The sequence below is a fragment of the Syngnathus scovelli genome, chromosome 16 (assembly GCF_024217435.2).
Source record: "Syngnathus scovelli strain Florida chromosome 16, RoL_Ssco_1.2, whole genome shotgun sequence".
NCBI classification, from domain to species: domain Eukaryota; kingdom Metazoa; phylum Chordata; class Actinopteri; order Syngnathiformes; family Syngnathidae; genus Syngnathus; species Syngnathus scovelli.
Window position 1 is genome coordinate 13,398,758 of NC_090862.1, and position 19,346 is coordinate 13,418,103.

Genomic DNA, 19,346 nt, shown 5'->3' on the forward strand with positions numbered 1-19,346 from the left:
GGCTGTTGTCTCTGCACCAGCCCACCAGCTGCTCCACCTCCTCTCTGTAGTCCAGGTCGTTGTTGTCTCTGATGAGCCCCACCGCCGTTGTGTCGTCTGCGAACTTCACGATGTGATTGGTGGTGAACCTGGGGACGCAGTCGTGTGTCATCAGGGTGAACAGCAGGGGGCTCAGGACGCAGCCCTGAGGGGAGCCTGTGCTGAGGGTGATGACATCAGAGGTGTTCTGTCCGACCCGGACTGACTGAGGTCTGTTGGTGAGGAAGTCTAGCAGCCAGTTGCGAAGGGGGGTGTTGAAGCCCAGGTGTTCCAATTTTCCTACTAGATGCTGTGGGATGATGGTGTTAAACGCTGAGCTGAAGTCCAGGAACAGCATCCGAACATGGGTGTTCTTCTCCTCCAGGTGAGCCAGGCTCAGGTGAAGAACGGAGGAGATGGCGTCCTGAGTGGAGCGGTTTTGCCGGTCGGCAAACTGGAACGGGTCAAATAATGGGGGGAGTCTGGAAACGATGTGATCTTTAAGCAGCCGTTCGAAGCACTTCATCATGACCGGAGTCAGTGCAACAGGCCGGTAATCATTAAATGAGGTGATTTGAGGTTTCTTCGGCACCGGAATGATGGAGGCAGTCTTAAAGCACGCTGGCACTGTGGCTTGGCCCAGCGAGGTGTTAAAAATGTCTGTGATGACCCCAGCCAGCTGACTTGCACATTCCCTGAACACACGCCCAGGAATGTTGTCGGGGCCAGGGGCCTTACGGGGGTTGACTCTCCTCAGGGTCTTCAACACATCGGCGGAGTCAAGGCAGAGTACCTCCTCTTCCTGATGGGGGACAGTTTTAACTGCTGGAGTGCCGTTTAGTGCCTCGAACCTCCCAAAGAAGTTATTTAAACCATTTAGAAAGTCAGCATCAACTTCACCCACCGGGGGGGGGAGGGTGAGTTGTAGTCTGTAATCGCCCGTATGCCTTGCCACATACTCCTGGTGTTGTTGGCGTCGTGGAAACGATCCTGAATTTTTCGACTGTGGTCTCGCTTCGCTACCCTGATGGCACGGTTCAAGTTGGCTCTCGCTGTCCTCAGTGTCTCCTTGTCGCCAGACTTGAAGGCAGAGTTCCGCGCTCGTAGCGTTTGACGTACCTCCTCAGTCATCCAGGGTCGTTGGTTGCCCCGGGTGATGATATTCTTAGTGGTGCTGACGTCCTCGGTGCATTTGTTGACGTAGGCTGACACAGTCATGGCACACGCATGTCAAATCTACATCGGGGAAACTGGGAGGGAGGGAGGGAGGGAGGGCGGGAGGGAGGCAAGCAGGGAGGCAGGCAGGCAGGGAGGCAGGCAGGGAGGCAGGCAGGGAAGCAGGCAGGGAGGAAGGCAGTGTCTGTCTGTTGAGGTTTTCACCTTGTTCTTCTCCTGCTGAAGTTCTAACTGGACGTCCATCAGTTTGGCTCTCAGCTCGTCATTGGCGGCCTGAAAGGCGTCCGTTCGCTCCGCCTTGACCCGCCCTGCCGGAGCTCGTTTGGACATCTCTTACTCGAGTCTCGCCCGGTCGTCAGTCAGAGATCACAACATTTGTACCTGGAGAGCACAAACGCAGCGCTGTTTTCCACTGGCTTCGGACTCAACTTCAATCGGTACCGTAACGTACAACATCATAAACATAGATCTAGCTTGACTTATTCATTGAATAAATGCATTTGGTTCTTCAAAACTGCATCACGCAACATAGCGTGACCGAGACGGCCGTTATCCACCTGCGTGAAGTTATTTGGTGAAATGAATGAGATGTTTAAGACACCATCGTTCTGTCTCTATGTAGATGAAGGGAAATAATCGATTGCTGAAGGTCCAAAGGTGTTGTGATAAACAAATAAACATATTAGTGACATATTTGTGATAAACATATTAGGCAGGATAATCACATATGTTAACTTGACTGCCCACACTGTATTTATTTATGGTTATTTGTTAAATCGAGTACTGTTAGACATGAAACAGGAAGTGTTTAACATAAATGGACGACGAAAGGGGTACTCACCATTGTAGCTCCTGCTGGTCAATGATACGAGCCTCTTCTTGCAGTGGAAAACATACAGCCAACAAACACCGTGGAACCTAAAGGAAGGAAATTAAACATTAACATTTAGCCTCAACCAACATTCACAGATACAACGCAACGCAAACTACACAAACATAAATCTTTTAAAACACAATGAGTTGTACTTACCGTGTACGCTCTAGACGGTCCACTTGCAAGCAGAAAATAAAGATATTTCTGTTGATAATCGTCGTGTTTGTATCCGTTGTCTCGCTCAAGGCCATTGCGCCCACAGATTTGAATTTTGGCCAGAGTTCAGCCTATTGACGTCATTTCCGCGGTGTAATACCCGCATATCTGAAACGGCAAAGTTAAGAGTAGAGTTAAATAAAGTTTTTAATCAACGCAATAATTTACAAACGTTGACCAGTCGAAATAATCGTCGAAATTTGGCGTCTGTGGCTGGAAGCAGACGCCGAGTTCGACGTTCCTCCCAAATGCCACACTGCCTCGCTTTTCAGGCCAACAAAAAAACATATTTTTCAAAACAATGAGTTGTAATTACCTTGTACGCTCTAGACGGTCAAGTTGCAAGCTGAAAACAAAAATATTTGTCTTGTTAGTCGTCGTGTTACTAACCGCTGTGTCTTGTTTGCCAGCATTGCCGCTTTCCTACTTCCTGTTGCAAGCCACGCCCACGGATTATAATTTTGCCATGAGTTCCGCCTATTGACGTCATGTCCGCGTCGCATGACTGCGACGTAATATTATCTAAAACTGTTTGTGCGGCATGGTGTTGTTCTGTGCGGTATTGTGTTATTCTGTGCGGCGTCGTGTTGTTCTGTGCGGCGTAGTGTTGTTCAGTGCGGCGTCGTGTTGTTCAGTGCGGCATGTTGTTGTTCAGTGCGGCATGTTGTTGTTCAGTGCGGCATGGTGTTGTTCAGTGCGGCATGGTGTTGTTCAGTGCGGCATGGTGTTGTTCAGTGCGGCATGGTGTTGTTCAGTGCGGCATGGTGTTGTTCAGTGCGGCATAATATTGTTCAGTGCGGCGTAATGTTGTTCAGTGGGGCATGGTGTTGTTCAGTGCGGCATGGTGTTGTTCAGTGCGACATGATGTTGTTCAGTGCGGCATAATGTTGTTCAGTGCGGCATAATGTTGTTCAGTGCGGCATAATGTTGTTCAGTGCGGGATGGTGTTGTTCAGTGCGGGATGGTGTTGTTCAGTGCGGCATGGTGTTGTTCAGTGCGGCATGGTGTTGTTCAGTGCGGCATGGTGTTGTTCAGTGCGGCATGGTGTTGTTCAGTGCGGCATGGTGTTGTTCAGTGCGGCATGGTGTTGTTCAGTGCGGGATGGTGTTGTTCAGTGCGGCATGGTGTTGTTCAGTGCGGCATGGTGTTGTTCAGTGCGGCATGGTGTTGTTCAGTGCGGCATGGTGTTGTTCAGTGCGGCATGGTGTTGTTCAGTGCGGCATGGTGTTGTTCAGTGCGGCATGGTGTTGTTCAGTGCGGCATGGTGTTGTTCAGTGCGGCATGGTGTTCAGTGCGGCATGGTGTTCAGTGCGGCATAATGTTGTTCAGTGCGGCATAATGTTGTTCAGTGCGGCATGGTGTTGTTCAGTGCGGCATAATGTTGTTCAGTGCGGTATATTGTTGTTCAGTGCGGTATATTGTTGTTCAGTGGGGCATAATGTTGTTCAGTGCGGCATGGTGTTGTTCAGTGCGGGATGGTGTTCAGTGCGGCATGGTGTTGTTCAGTGCGGCATGGTGTTGTTCAGTGCGGCATGGTGTTGTTCAGTGCGGCATGGTGTTGTTCAGTGCGGCATGGTGTTGTTCAGTGCGGCATGGTGTTGTTCAGTGCGGCATGGTGTTGTTCAGTGCGGCATGGTGTAGTTCAGTGCGGCATGGTGTAGTTCAGTGCGGCATGGTGTAGTTCAGTGCGGCATGGTGTTGTTCAGTGCGGGATGGTGTTGTTCAGTGCGGCATGGTGTTGTTCAGTGCGACATGGTGTTGTTCAGTGCGACATGATGTTGTTCAGTGCGGCATAATGTTGTTCAGTGCGGCATAATGTTGTTCAGTGCGGCATAATGTTGTTCAGTGCGGCATGGTGTTGTTCAGTGCGGGATGGTGTTGTTCAGTGCGGCATGGTGTTGTTCAGTGCGGCATGGTGTTGTTCAGTGCGGCATGGTGTTGTTCAGTGCGGCATGGTGTTGTTCAGTGCGGCATGGTGTTGTTCAGTGCGGCATGGTGTTGTTCAGTGCGGCGTCGTGTTGTTCAGTGCGGTGTCGTGTTGTTCAGTGCAGCATGGTGTTGTTCAGTGCGGAATGGTGTTGTTCAGTGCGGCATGGTGTTGTTCAGTGCGGCATGGTGTTGTTAAGTGCGGCATGGTGTTGTTCAGTGCGGCGTAATGTTGTTCAGTGGGGCATGGTGTTGTTCAGTGGGGCATGGTGTTGTTCAGTGCGGCATGGTGTTGTTCAGTGCGGCATGGTGTTGTTCAGTGCGGCATGGTGCTGTTCAGTGCGGCATGGTGCTGTTCAGTGCGGCATGGTGTTGTTCAGTGCGGCATGGTGTTGTTCAGTGCGGCATGGTGTTGTTCAGTGCGGCACGGTGTTGTTCAGTGCGGCATGGTGTTGTTCAGTGCGGCATGGTGTTTTTCAGTGCGGCATAATGTTGTTCAGTGCGGCATAATGTTGTTCAGTGCGGCATAATGTTGTTCAGTGCGGCATAAAGTTGTTCAGTGCGGCATAAAGTTGTTCAGTGCGGCATAATGTTGTTCAGTGCGGGATGGTGTTGTTCAGTGCGGCATGGTGTTGTTCAGTGCGGCATGGTGTTGTTCAGTGCGGCATGGTGTTGTTCAGTGCGGCATGGTGTTGTTCAGTGCGGCATGGTGTTCAGTGCGGCATGGTGTTGTTCAGTGCGGCATGGTGTTGTTCAGTGCGGCATGGTGTTGTTCAGTGCGGCATGGTGTTCAGTGCGGCATGGTGTTGTTCAGTGCGGCATGGTGTTGTTCAGTGCGGGATGGTGTTGTTCAGTGCGGGATGGTGTTGTTCAGTGCGGCATGGTGTTCAGTGCGGCATAATGTTGTTCAGTGCGGCATAATGTTGTTCAGTGCGGCATGGTGTTGTTCAGTGCGGCATAATGTTGTTCAGTGCGGCATAATGTTGTTCAGTGCGGTATAATGTTGTTCAGTGCTGCATGGTGTTGTTCAGTGCTGCATGGTGTTGTTCAGTGCGGGATGGTGTTGTTCAGTGCGGCATGGTGTTGTTCAGTGCGGCATGGTGTTGTTCAGTGCGGCATGGTGTTGTTCAGTGCGGCATGGTGTTGTTCAGTGCGGCATGGTGTTGTTCAGTGCGGCATGGTGTTGTTCAGTGCGGCATGGTGTTGTTCAGTGCGGCATGGTGTTGTTCAGTGCGGCATGGTGTAGTTCAGTGCGGCATGGTGTTGTTCAGTGCGGCATGGTGTAGTTCAGTGCGGCATGGTGTTGTTCAGTGCGGGATGGTGTTGTTCAGTGCGGCATGGTGTTGTTCAGTGCGGCATGGTGTTGTTCAGTGCGACATGATGTTGTTCAGTGCGGCATAATGTTGTTCAGTGCGGCATAATGTTGTTCAGTGCGGCATAATGTTGTTCAGTGCGGCATGGTGTTGTTTAGTGCGGGATGGTGTTGTTCAGTGCGGCATGGTGTTGTTCAGTGCGGCATGGTGTTGTTCAGTGCGGCATGGTGTTGTTCAGTGCGGCATGGTGTTGTTCAGTGCGGCATGGTGTTGTTCAGTGCGGCATGGTGTTGTTCAGTGCGGGATGGTGTTGTTCAGTGCGGCATGGTGTTCAGTGCGGCATAATGTTGTTCAGTGCGGCATAATGTTGTTCAGTGCGGCATGGTGTTGTTCAGTGCGGCATAATGTTGTTCAGTGCGGCATAATGTTGTTCAGTGCGGTATATTGTTGTTCAGTGGGGCATAATGTTGTTCAGTGCGGCATGGTGTAGTTCAGTGCGGCATGGTGTAGTTCAGTGCGGCATGGTGTAGTTCAGTGCGGCATGGTGTTGTTCAGTGCGGGATGGTGTTGTTCAGTGCGGGATGGTGTTGTTCAGTGCGGGATGGTGTTGTTCAGTGCGGGATGGTGTTGTTCAGTGCGGGATGGTGTTGTTCAGTTTGGCATGGTGTTGTTCAGTGCGGCATGGTGTTGTTCAGTGCGGCATGGTGTTGTTCAGTGCGGGATGGTGTTATTCAGTGCGGGATGGTGTTGTTCAGTGCGGGATGGTGTTGTTCAGTGCGGGATGGTGTTGTTCAGTGCGGCATGGTGTTGTTCAGTGCGGCATGGTGTTGTTCGGCATGGTGTTGTTCAGTGCGGCATGGATTTGTTCAGTGCGGCATGGTGTTGTTCAGTGCGGGATGGTGTTCAGTGCGGGATGGTGTTGTTCAGTGCGGGATGGTGTTGTTCAGTGCGGCATGGTGTTGTTCAGTGCGGCATGGTGTTGTTCAGTGCGGCATAATGTTGTTCAGTGCGGCATAGTGTTGTTCAGTGCGGCATGGTGTTGTTCAGTGCGGCATGGTGTTGTTCAGTGCGGCATGGTGTTGTTCAGTGCGGCATGGTGTTGTTCAGTGCGGCATGGTGTTGTTCAGTGCGGCATGGTGTTGTTCAGTGCGGCATGGTGTTGTTCAGTGCGGCATGGTGTTGTTCAGTGCGGCATGGTGTTGTTCAGTGCGGCGTCGTGTTGTTCAGTGCGGCATGGTGTTGTTCAGTGCGGCATGGTGTTGTTCAGTGCGACATGATGTTGTTCAGTGCGGCATAATGTTGTTCAGTGCGGCATAATGTTGTTCAGTGCGGCATGGTGTTGTTTAGTGCGGCATGGTGTTGTTCAGTGCGGCATGGTGTTGTTCAGTGCGGCATGGTGTTGTTCAGTGCGGCATGGTGTTGTTCAGTGCGGCATGGTGTTGTTCAGTGCGGCATGGTGTTGTTCAGTGCGGGATGGTGTTGTTCAGTTTGGCATGGTGTTGTTCAGTGCGGCATGGTGTTGTTCAGTGCGGCATGGTGTTGTTCAGTGCGGCATGGTGTTGTTCAGTGCGGCATGGTGTTGTTCAGTGCGGGATGGTGTTGTTCAGTGCGGCATGGTGTTGTTCAGTGCGGCATGGTGTTGTTCAGTGCGACATGATGTTGTTCAGTGCGGCATGATGTTGTTCAGTGCGGCATAATGTTGTTCAGTGCGGCATAATGTTGTTCAGTGCGGCATGGTGTTGTTTAGTGTGGGATGGTGTTGTTCAGTGCGGCATGGTGTTGTTCAGTGCGGCATGGTGTTGTTCAGTGCGGCATGGTGTTGTTCAGTGCGGCATGGTGTTGTTCAGTGCGGCATGGTGTTGTTCAGTGCGGCATGGTGTTGTTCAGTGCGGCATGGTGTTGTTCAGTGCGGCATGGTGTTGTTCAGTGCGGCATGGTGTTGTTCAGTGCGGCATGGTGTTTTTCAGTGCGGCATAATGTTGTTCAGTGCGGCATAATGTTGTTCAGTGCGGCATAATGTTGTTCAGTGCGGCATGGTGTTGTTCAGTGCGGCATGGTGTTGTTCAGTGCGGCATGGTGTTGTTCAGTGCGGCATGGTGTTGTTCAGTGCGGCATGGTGTTGTTCAGTGCGGCATGGTGTTGTTCAGTGCGGGATGGTGTTGTTCAGTGCGGGATGGTGTTGTTCAGTGCGGGATGGTGTTGTTCAGTGCGGCATGGTGTTCAGTGCGGCATAATGTTGTTCAGTGCGGCATGGTGTTGTTCAGTGCGGCATGGTGTTGTTCAGTGCGGCATAATGTTGTTCAGTGCGGCATAATGTTGTTCAGTGCGGCACCTAGCACCTAGAAGGTAAATAAATAGGAAGGAAGGACTCACCGGTGACGTCGTCGCCCACGTCCAAGCGTTGTACTTTGTATTTTCATCCTTCTGACAGTGGAAAACATATATAGCCAACAAACACCGTGGAACCTAAACGAATGAAAGAAAACTATCATTTGGCCACAACCAACATTCACAGATACAACACAATGTGACGTGCGGTGTTGAGGTTAAAGGTTGAGTGAAGGGCCCTCGTTTTAAACTACTTTTTTGAAAAGGAGTGGGAACAAGTAAGACGTATTTAATTTATTTATTGGGAAGTAGTAAGACTTATTAAATTTATTTAATCTACTTTTCTTCCCAGGCAAAATTTGACGTGCTGCAATTCCAAATTTCCAAAGTGAATGAAGGAATGAAATCCTTTAAATTATGATTTTGTATAAATACTAGGCATAAACACAAAATCTACGGCACAAAATGGGCAGACTTTACTTGTTTGAAAAGGACTGGTTACAAGACAGACTTTTTTAATTTATTTAATGGGAAGAAGACTTATTTAGTTTAATTGATCTATTTTTGTTCCCTGGCAAAATTCGATTTGCTGCAATTCCAAATTTCCAAAGTGAATGAAGGAATGAAGTCGTTTAAATTATGATTTTGTATAAATACTAGGCATAGACACAAAATCTACGGCACAAAACGGGCAGACTTTACTTGTTTGAAGAGGACTGGTTGCAAGACAGACTTTTCTGATTTATTTAATGGGAAGAAGACTTATTTAGTTTATTTAATCTCTTTTTGTTGCCTGGCAAAATTGGATTTGCTGAAATTGTATTTTGCCAAATCTTGACTTGAGACCTGATAGGAAGTATTAAACGCTCAGTTAAATCGATACAAGTTGGTAATAAGAGCGAGTAATGTTGGTTGAAGCGATGAATGAAGGTTAAAAGCAATTTAAATTATGACTTTGTCTAAATACTAGATATTAACAGACCATCTACTGCGCAAAATGGGCAGAGTTTACTTGTTTGAGAAGGAGTGGCTTATTTAAGTCTAAGATTTATTTAATCTGTTTGTTCCCAGGCAAAATTGGATGTGATGCAATTCCAAATTTCACCACATGATGGTGCCAAATTTTGACTTCATAGGACATATTCAACACTTAACTATTATGTTCAAGGTAATCAGATTTGTTTATTATTCTAATGGCCTTTTCAAAACTATTCTGGATTACTACTTTGGATCTATTCTACATTACTTGGCAACAACATACTCTGTAACAGATTAGGCAGTATAATCACATATGTTAACTTGAGAGTGCCCACACTCAATCTACTTATCGTGATGTGTTAAATCAATTACTGTTAGACATTATTATTCTGATAATCTACCAAATCTTTGAATTGAAGAATTTGTGATTTAATTAATAGCTTGTTGTTATGTTCAGGGTAATCAGACTTGTATATAATTCTAATGGCCTTCTTTTGAAAACTATTCTGAATTACAACTTTGGATCTTATATTACTTTGCAACAATATACTCGGTGACAGATTAGGCAGTATAATCACATATGTTAACTTCAGTGCCCACACTGTATTTATTTATGGTTATTTGTTAAATCAAGTACTGTTAGACATGAAATAGGAAGTGTTTAACATAAATGTTATGGCTACTCACCGTTGTAGCTCGCTCCTGGTCAATGATACGAGCCTCTTCTTGCAGTGGAAAACTTGCAGCCAACAAACACCGTGGAACCTAAAGGAATGAAATTAAACATTAACATTTCGCCTGGACCAATATTCACACGTACAACGCAACGCGGCTACACTTCTGCTAGCGCCTCAGCTACACGTTGCTATTACAAACGTAAATCTCTTTAAACACAATGAGTGTTACTTACCGTGTACGCTGTAGACGGTCCAGTTGCAAGCAGAAAATAAAGATATTTCTGTTGATATTCGTCGTTGCTCAGTGGCTCACGGCCATCGCGCCAACAGATTTGAATTTTGGTGGAAGGTCAGCCAATTACGTCATATCCGCGGCACATGACTGCGACGTAATACCCGCTTATCTGAAACGGCAGTTAAAAGTAGAGTTACATCAAGTTTTCTTTTTTAATCAACGCAATCATTTACAACCGTTGACCAGAAAGAATCGTCGAAATTCGACGTTCCCCCCAAACGCCACACTCACTCGCTTTTCAGGGCAACAAAAGTACTTCTTTTTAAAAACGATGAGTTGTACTTACCGTGTACGCTCTGGACGGTCCAGTTGCAAGCAGAAAATAAAAATATTTCTCTCGTTAGTCGTATGTTACCATCCGCTGTGTCTTTGTCAACATCGCCATTTTCCTACTTCCTGTTGCGAGCCACGCCCACGGATTTAAATTCTGGCGGAAGAGCCCGCCCATTGGCGTCGTTTTCGCGTATAGCAAATCCGATTGGTTGGGAAGGGGGCGCGGTTATGCAGCCGAGGGGTCCTGTGATCGGTGGGATGTAAAGTAGGCGTCGACGTCACGTCCGCGTCACGTGACCACGACGTGGCAGACGTCATATAGCAACCGCTGTTTTGTTTAGTAGACTTACAGTTGTTATGCATTGACATAATGGCGCACACTCCAAATAGATTTAAATAAATTAAATAATTCTTCTGCCCACTCCCTTTTAAACAAGTTAACTCTCCCCGCGGATTTGAATTCCGGCGGAAGTTCTTACAGTTGTTATGCGTTGACATAATGGCGCACTGGTTAGCATGTCCACCTCTTAAGCATGATGTTGCGGGTTCGACGCCTGATCAATGTTAGCATGGAGTGAGCTGAAGTGCATGGCGCTGAAGATTTGAATCTTTGAAATGCGCTGAGGTCTGACGTATCAGGCAGAATGGTTTGCCATCACGTTCAACAAAAAATAGAAACTTTCCCACTCTGATAAAAACGTCCTGTGTTCATCTACATATTTTCGTTTTGCTGTGCATCTTTTCCCTGCCATTTCGAGAGCCCAATTGACACTAATAGTTTACTGGAATGTGTTTGCCCATCCTACTTTGTGGAATTTCACCACATGCGCTTTTGACGAAAATACTAAATTGAACTCAAGTGAAGCCAACACGCACAACCCCCCCCCCCCCCCCCCACACACACACACACACACACACCTACACACACACACACACAAATGTTGATATGAACATAAAAGAGCCGCATGCGGTTCGGGAGTTGCGGCTTGGCCAAACCTGTACTATACAACTTTATTTGTGTAAAATTTTCACAACAGCTGTCACACAAACAAAGCGGGAAAAACCGAAGACGTGCGTGTTCCGCCCACGCTGGATTTATTTGCACCTTTGAAAAGACACCGTATTGCCGCAGATGTGGCAAAGAGTACTTTTGGGCATCTGAGACGGAAGGATGTCCAAAGCATCACGTCACCTGCTCTGGTAGGAATGGTGGTGGGACGTTGAGGTCAACCGCTTTGGGGTTGGCTGAATCTTTGGTCGCAGGATGCCACACACTTGAAGACAGAAGCAGAAAAGCAGAGCTAAATGCAAAATGTACTCACCGGTGACTCCAATTTTTTCCCCCCCTGAAGAAATGGATGGACGGGTGGCCCCGGCTGGCCGGTGGGACTCTTGTTATTCTGACCCTTTTTAGTGCGCGTTTGGGGCAACAACCGTTTTTTGTGGCGCTCTCTTCTGGTTCAAGAGTGCCCTGCATGTGAATTTGCCTTTCCTGCCTTCTGATTGGATGAGCGCCGGTGTGACGCGGTGCCTCTGTCACCGTGGCGGGGGGTATACGTCGGCATCGGAGCGTCTGCCAACGTCTGAGACCGGCTGGCAGTGTATCGGAGGTGTCGAGTGCGGTGCCGCTGGAGCTCACTCACCAGCTGGTGTTAGGGCCACAGAATGAAGGCCAAGGAGAAGACTAGAAAGAGAAACAGAAACTTCTCCTCCAATTGTTTGATTTGTCTCTTGTGAGCTTCGATGAATTCTTTCAGCTCTTTGTTCCTCTAGGACGGACAAATGGAAAGTAGCCTTCAAAAGCCAGTAAGCGTGCAAGTAAGTGCCGGGCTGGCTTTGGGCCCTTACCTGTTGCGCGCTGTGCAGCAGATCCATTCTCTCTTGGAGGATGCAAGCGTCGCGCTCCCTCAACTCCCACATCAGGGCTCGCTTCCATTGGTCCACGGCGCTCCTAAGCTCTTGTCTCTGATCCGCCGTCAGCACGTCATTCACGCCAGCGTGGCTGGCTTTTTCGCCGTCCGTGGCGGGGCAGTCCCGCTGCGGTAGCGCCTCGTACAACATGGCCTCCAGCTCCATGATCCTCTGGGCCGCAATCCTCGTCCATCAGTAGTCCGGCGGGAGATTTGAGGGCGGCTTACCTTATGAGCCTGGTCCATGGAACGCTTCCTGAAGTCCAACTCTTCATCCAGGTAGCCCTTCTGGTTGCAGAACATATCCTAGCACAGCTCAAGGTCAGAATTGTTGGGGCACATTGCCCCGAGTTCCCCTTGGCTGATGTCGCGTGTCTGTCTACCTTCTCACTTTCAATGTCCAACATCTTCTGTTGAAGTGCTGACTTGGTCACTTTGATGTATTCTAACCACTGAGGAAAGGCTGCTGTCACATAAGCAGAATGCGAGAGCGTGCGTGGACGTGCGCGTTACCTTCTCGGCTAGGGTGGGAAGGGTCCTGGCGTGAATCACGACCACCTGCTCCTCGTTGGTGAGATTCTGCAAGAGCCCAAAGGCACAGCGTCAACAAGGTTCTTTCAGCGCAAAGCCTTCCAAAAGTCACATTTGAGCCGCCGAGTCTCGTGGAGTGCGAACATAAGGAGTTCGACATACACTTACGGCGTTATCGCCCAGGATGTCCAGCTTCTTCATCAGATCACTGATGACGATGTCCTGGGGAAAGGCGCAAGGAGCAATGTAAGGTGTTCTGGGACCTCAGGTTAAGGTTAGGGTTGCGAGGGACGCCTTACGTACGCTCACGCCGTCGGCCTCGCAGTAGATCTGCAAAGGGCTGAGGCCGTCTGGGAAACGGACTTGCAGAAACTTCAAGACGGGGGAGCGCCACTCCCTCTCCTGAAAGGCAGAGGCATGCATCCGTCCGTCCGTCCGTCCGTCCGTCCGTCACATCTCTGGCCTCAAAACGCTTGTGCGAGTCTTCCCACCTCCAGCTCCAGGATGCGGAACTCAAGCAGTTCGTTTTGGTCTCGGATATCCTGGATGTGCTCTTTCAGACGCGCTTCTTCCGCCTCCATCCGCCTGACCTGAAAAGACAGTCAGACCTCATCTGCGGGGCTTCCGGACGGGTGTGACGCCAAGCGACTCCGCCCAGCGCCTTTCTTTCCGTCACCTTTTCGGCCAACTGCTGATTGCTCTGACGCAGCAGCTGCTTCTCCTCCACCCACTTGACATTCTAGAAGAGACAAACGCGTGGACAGCTTTGGAATGTTGTGTCATTTTCATCCACAAATTCTTTGGTTGACTGGAAAATGACATTTGCTTTTCTCCACATTTTCCCAGCCACGTTCAGGGGGGGGGTGTTGGTCCAGTAATGCCAGACGAATGAGTGACTGAAGAATGTAGCTATTTTGTCTGAGAAAAAGGTGTGCTCATTGATAAGCTTACCTGTCCTTGTTGCTTCAGCGCTGACTCCAGATCTGCTACTCTGCTTTGATAGTGACCCATTTCTACTGTCATGTAACATGGGGGGAAGAGATGGTGCAAATGGTAAAATATGGATTGTTCACAGGAATAAATTGGCAGAGCTGAAATTCCAAATTTGTCCAAAAGATGGCGCCAGACCAAAACATGAGACCAAAAAAGGGGCCAAAATAAGCTAAGCAAGTTAAAATAGAAATAAAACAGGAACACGGTGTCGGATTGTGAGTCACGCATGGACGCACAAATGTGATTTTTACTTTTTGATTTCTTTGCTTGGCTAAAAATGTATTCTGTAACAGCTTAAAGCAATATTGTTAGTCAATTCGATCAAGGGACCCGTCACTATGAGAATAGTGGCGTGACATAAATTGTTTGGAGAAGCACAAATGTGATTTTTACTTCTTGATTTCTTTGCTTGGCTAAAAATTGATTCCCTCTTTCATGAACTGTGTTTTGCAATCGAATTGTTCTGGGATTGAATGATTTTATTAACACGGGTATCAGTGGGTGAAATTGTTCGGTTTCTGGAGTGATTAAGATTTGTAATTCTATTTCATGTTTCTTCAATAAATGTGTTGTGTATATTCATCTACTTTGTTGTGCGCTGATTTGTACTGAATGTACAATCGATGGTTCGGGGTTGATTTGACAATTTGATTAATGTGCGGGGGGTTATTATGGTATAACATAGGACCGTAATAAATAAAAGTAACATCAGACAATTTTAGAGAATTGAATAACTTTCGTAGTTATTTGAGACACGAGTGAATTTCAATCCGTTTGAAAGTTTGCTTCGTCTGAATAAATTAACGGAAGTGTTTGAATCGGATTATCGGTTTGGTGTAGAACTGAAAGTAATTTAATTATTTGAAGGGCGCAGGCCCGTTTCCCCTTTTGACGGGCCGCGTAAAAAGTAACTCCGAACATGTTAGAGAATTAAATAACTTTCGTAGATATTTAAGGGAAGAGTGATTATTGAAAGAGGTGCGTTTGACACTACCATCAGCTTTTCTCTGGTCTGAAAGGAGGAGGAGGGAGGCTCCTCCTCCTCCTTTCAGACCAGAGAACACCCGAGGCTGGGTGAGAACGGGGAGGCTGCGACCCGGCCGGGGGTTGCGGGAAGGGGCGCCACCTTGATCTCCTTCTCGGCGTCGTAGTCCCCTCCGCTGGTCTGGGCTAGCAGAGCGTAGGCTCGTTGCAGCGCTTGATATTCTTGCGTCAGCTGGCGGTAGCGAAGCTCCGCCTCCTCATGCACACACCAATGCAACACAGCACTAGTACCAGAATCAGTCAGACCGGCGACAAAGCACCCGCGACGCAAAGACGAGTCCGATTCCAGGCTGAAGAGGAATGTTTGGCGCCAATACGCTGGCAGAAATGGCGGGCTACCTCTTCGGGTTCCGTGTCGGGGGTTCTGTCGGTGTGAAAAGACAAGGACGATCCGTCCGAGTCCACCAACACGTCTTCGTCGTAGCCGTAAAATGTTTCGATGACCTGCGGGCGCGGAAGCAAACATCTCTCTGAACAAACTGAAGCGACACCTCACGATGAATCGACGAGAGGAACGATAGCGAGAAAAAGGCCATTTCATCTTGCGCAACACCAAGCAGCCGCAAACAAACAGACTCACCTTGCAGGACCTCACGCTTTGTTCCTCCTCAGAGATTCTCGACGTCGGTATCGTAGCAGCAAATCTCTCTCCTGTCGACACAAATAATCCGCCTTTGAGATTCTTTGGATGCAAAGGGAACGAACGGCTCCGGCGCAGAAACAAACGCGACTCACGATGACATTTCTGACATGAGCTCCTGTCTCCAGAGCCTGAAAAACCCGTCACCGGCGATGATTGGAGGGACGCTCGTCTTTTCCAAAAGTGACAACTACAGGGTGTGTCAGGGTTTTCCAGATTATCTTTATCGTATGATTATGTTGCTTTGACTTTGACTGCAACCTGTAATAAATAATATTATTTATCCCTTATTTATCCCTATCGCTTATCCCTTCCTACACAAAGTCGTAAAACATCCCTTGCTATGTTTTGACTAGAGGTCAAGGGCTTTCTCTATTCAATCCACTCTTACACCCACCCTGTTTCTCTTAATAAAAATGCTCGTGCGGGAGCCGAGAGTCAGACTTCATTCGTACAACGGATGGACTCTCCACCTGCAGGTGTCCAAAAGAACTTACTTGTCTCCCGTGTGGTTCTTGCAAAATAAGTTGGAGCGAGCGCAACTCTAACAGGGTGCATTTTGCCACTAGCTGCCTACGGACAATGACGTCGCGCTCGCGGCTCATGGTTGACGGGCTGAGCAGCCGGGCGAGTCCGTCGTTTTCAGCGCACAGCGAGTGGCAAAGGCGCTGACAAAACGGGAGCTTTGAGCTGCTGAAAACGGCAAAACAAGTCTAAAGCGTGTTCAAACGCGTGCGCACAATGCTCCTGCTTGAAAGGTCGGAGTTTAAGGGGCCAATTTTTTGGATGGCGGCCGCCGGCCAAGCTTTGGACGGAAAAGGTTTCCTGGCGACAGCGAGCGAGCGCGGCGCTGCCGTACGTGCACCGAGTCACCTGCCTGAAGACCTTGGACAAGTCGTCGATGATGTGCCGCTGCTCCACAACTTGAAGGAACTCCATTTCACCGTCCTGCTGGCCGCAACCGCGCTCCAGGTCATTGAGCGAACTAGGCCTTCTCTGTGGAACACAAATGCAGTGGACTCTGTTGGCACGCCGCCGTTGTCCGCGTCGACTTACCAAGCTTGCCATCTCCTCGTTCTCCTGGGTGACAAAGCGCACTTTGTTTTCAAGGCGACACAGCACCAGTGAGAGTTCTTCATTCTTCCTGCTCAGGCGTTTGTTTTTGTACAGGAGTGGCAGAAACTGGCTTTCTGTTTCTCTCAGTCGCTTAAGCTGCAAGCATGAAGTGCGGGATGCGAAAGACGCACAACACGCGGGCCAGAACGTATCCATTCCTTTGGCATCGGTTTGAACGGAATCGTGGCTTTGGCTCCCAATAAAAGACATCTACCAGGCAACCGACTCGCCGCGCCGCTCAACTAATAAGCAAGCGCAATGGGTGCCTCGCTGGATGGCGCGCATCAAACGTAGCGCAAACCTTCAAGCGTGCCGTCAATAAATTACCAGTTCATTGCGCTCTTCAGAAAGCAGGGCGTTTCGATCCTCCAGTTTCCTGATGACTGCGCTGAGCTCAGCGATTTTCAGATGAAACCTTCGCGTGTCCCGATCCTCCTGAGACTGAAAACGCCCCGCAACACACACACACAACCACTCGTTCAAAGTTCAAAACTGTTTTTGTGCTACCTTCCTCCAGCAACGAACTAAGTCATGCGTACTGCAAGTGTGTGATGAGGTGGCTTACGCTATGAAGAGGATTGCTAGTAGCGCCGTTGACCCCACTTCCAGGGTAGTTTAGGCCCGCCCTTTGGGAATCCCTCAGGGCAGCGATCTGCTGCTCGGCAGCCTGAGTCTGCAGCTGAAGGCGGTGGACGTGGCCGGCCCCAGGGATTTATCCAAAACACTAACCGCTCTGTCTTTCAGCTTGATCTCATCCATCTGGATGTACAAACGGGGAGCGCTCAGGCAGGCGGGCAAACTCATTTGCCAGAATTGTGACAAAAACAAAGAGAGCAACCGGCCAATTTTTATCTTGAATCGACTAGAACACCATTGCTGTGACAAAAGCGAAGCGAGCAACCGGACGTTTTCTTCTTGTGAAATAGAATAGAATAGAATAGAATGCCTTAGGTGTCATTGCACTGCAGGTATACAACGAAATTGGGAACATAGCCACGCACCGCGCATCTGATCAGTCCTACCAGTCGGCGGATCTCCCTCTCGCAGTCTCTCTTGGTTCGGCTCAGCTCCTCCCGATGCTGGTGATGAGCCGATCGGAGCTCGGCCGCTCGGGACTGCCAGGCCTGCTGGGCCGCTGCCAGGGCTTCTTCCGCGCTCCTGGTGGAGGCGACACCGCTCGGTCTCCCGACACCGCCGCGTCTCCTCCACTTCCGCCAGCAAAGCGCCCCCGCTCCTCACCTGAGCAGACATTGCGCCACATCGGGCCGTTGAGACCGCAACGGAGCGCCGCGACGCTTACTGAGGACAAGCTACACAATACGGTAGCGGCCGCATCGGAGCCCGACGTGGCGTGCGGATAGTCAGACACGGATTGAGCGGATCACCTTGTCCATGGAGCCGTCCCTCAGGCTGAGGACCAAGGCATTCAGTCACTGGATCTCTCCATCTTTGATTTTGATCACTCTCATCAGCTCCATTTCATGCTGCCGCAGTAATGTCTCCCTGGTAACGGCTAACTCTTTCTGCTTCTCCTCATGGAGTTTGCTTTTGAGTTCCGTCATGGCGGCGGTGGCACGGTGGTGCTCCGCCCGCAGGTCCTGACTTCTCTCTCTCTCCAGACAGCTGACCTGACATGACTTAGACAAACTTTATTGTCATCTTGTCTGCACATGGTGCATACAAAACGAAATTTCGTTGCACACGGCTTACAACAAAGTAGTGATATTGCAGTTGAATAGAAGTAACATATCCTATGAAAATATATATATATACATATACTGTATATATATATATATTACAAATAAGTATAAAGTGCAGCAGTGCTAATTATGCAATAGTGCAAGTAGGCAAAACAGTATTCAAGAGTGTGCAGAGGAATGCTAAACCATGTATTAAACTTCTATTTAAAGGGTTTACACAAGTTCAGTAAAGTTGGTAGTGCGAGATAGTGCAAGATAGAGGTCCGTAGTGTCATAAAGTACAGTTCTGTGAATGTGTGATGCAGAGTTCAGTTTAGAGCTCAACAGTTCTAATGTTCAACAGTCTGATGACAGCAGGGAAAAAGCTGTTGCAGAACCTGGTGGACCTGCAGCGGATTGTGCGAAACCTCTTCCCAGAGGGCAGCAGGGAGAACAGTCCATGGTGGGGGTGTGATGGGTCATTGTTGATGTTACGGGCACGGGACATGCAGCGCTGAGATGAAATGTCCTGAATGGAGGGAAGAGGAGCCCCTATGATCCTCTCTGCTGTCCTCACCACTCTCCTCATGTTCTTCCAATCGGAGGCGGTGCAGCCTCCACACCACACAGAGAGTCAGCTTGTCAGAATGCTCTCTATGGTGCTCCTGTAGAACGTCCTCATGATGGGTGGGGGCAGGTGGGCTCTCCTCATCCTCCGCAGGAAGTACAAGCGCTTCTGTGCCCTCTTGATCAGTGCTGTAGTGTTCATAGTCCAGGTGAGGTCTTCTGTGATGTGGACCCCCAGGAATTTGGTGCTGCTGACCACCTCCACAGCTGAGCTGTTGATGATCAGTGGAGCGTGGTGAGGCTGGTTTTTCCTGAAGTCGACGATGATCTCCTTCATCTTCTCCACATTCAGGATCAGGCTGTTGTCTCTGCACCAGCCCACCAGCTGCTCCACCTCCTCTCTGTAGTCCAGGTCGTTGTTGTCTCTGATGAGCCCCACCGCCGTTGTGTCGTCTGCGAACTTCACGATGTGATTGGTGGTGAACCTGGGGACGCAGTCGTGTGTCATCAGGGTGAACAGCAGGGGGCTCAGGACGCAGCCCTGAGGGGAGCCTGTGCTGAGGGTGATGACATCAGAGGTGTTCTGTCCGACCCGGACTGACTGAGGTCTGTTGGTGAGGAAGTCTAGCAGCCAGTTGCGAAGGGGGGTGTTGAAGCCCAGGTGTTCCAGTTTTCCTACTAGATGCTGTGGGATGATGGTGTTAAACGCTGAGCTGAAGTCCAGGAACAGCATCCGAACATGGGTGTTCTTCTCCTCCAGGTGAGCCAGGCTCAGGTGAAGAACGGAGGAGA

The 19,346-nt window shown here is 49.3% G+C and overlaps 1 long non-coding RNA gene across 1 annotated transcript; it reads right to left on the reverse strand.

Annotated features, from left to right (window-relative positions):
- Positions 1-2,229: 2,229 nt before the first annotated feature.
- LOC125983445 (uncharacterized) lies at positions 2,230-10,191 on the reverse strand. The gene is made up of 6 exons (XR_007486705.2): positions 10,088-10,191; positions 9,740-9,910; positions 9,517-9,594; positions 7,897-7,989; positions 2,601-2,630; positions 2,230-2,392 (listed from the first exon to the last, which is right to left on the reverse strand). It is a non-coding gene; the product is annotated as an uncharacterized lncRNA (long non-coding RNA).
- Between the last annotated feature and the right edge of the window lie 9,155 nt (positions 10,192-19,346).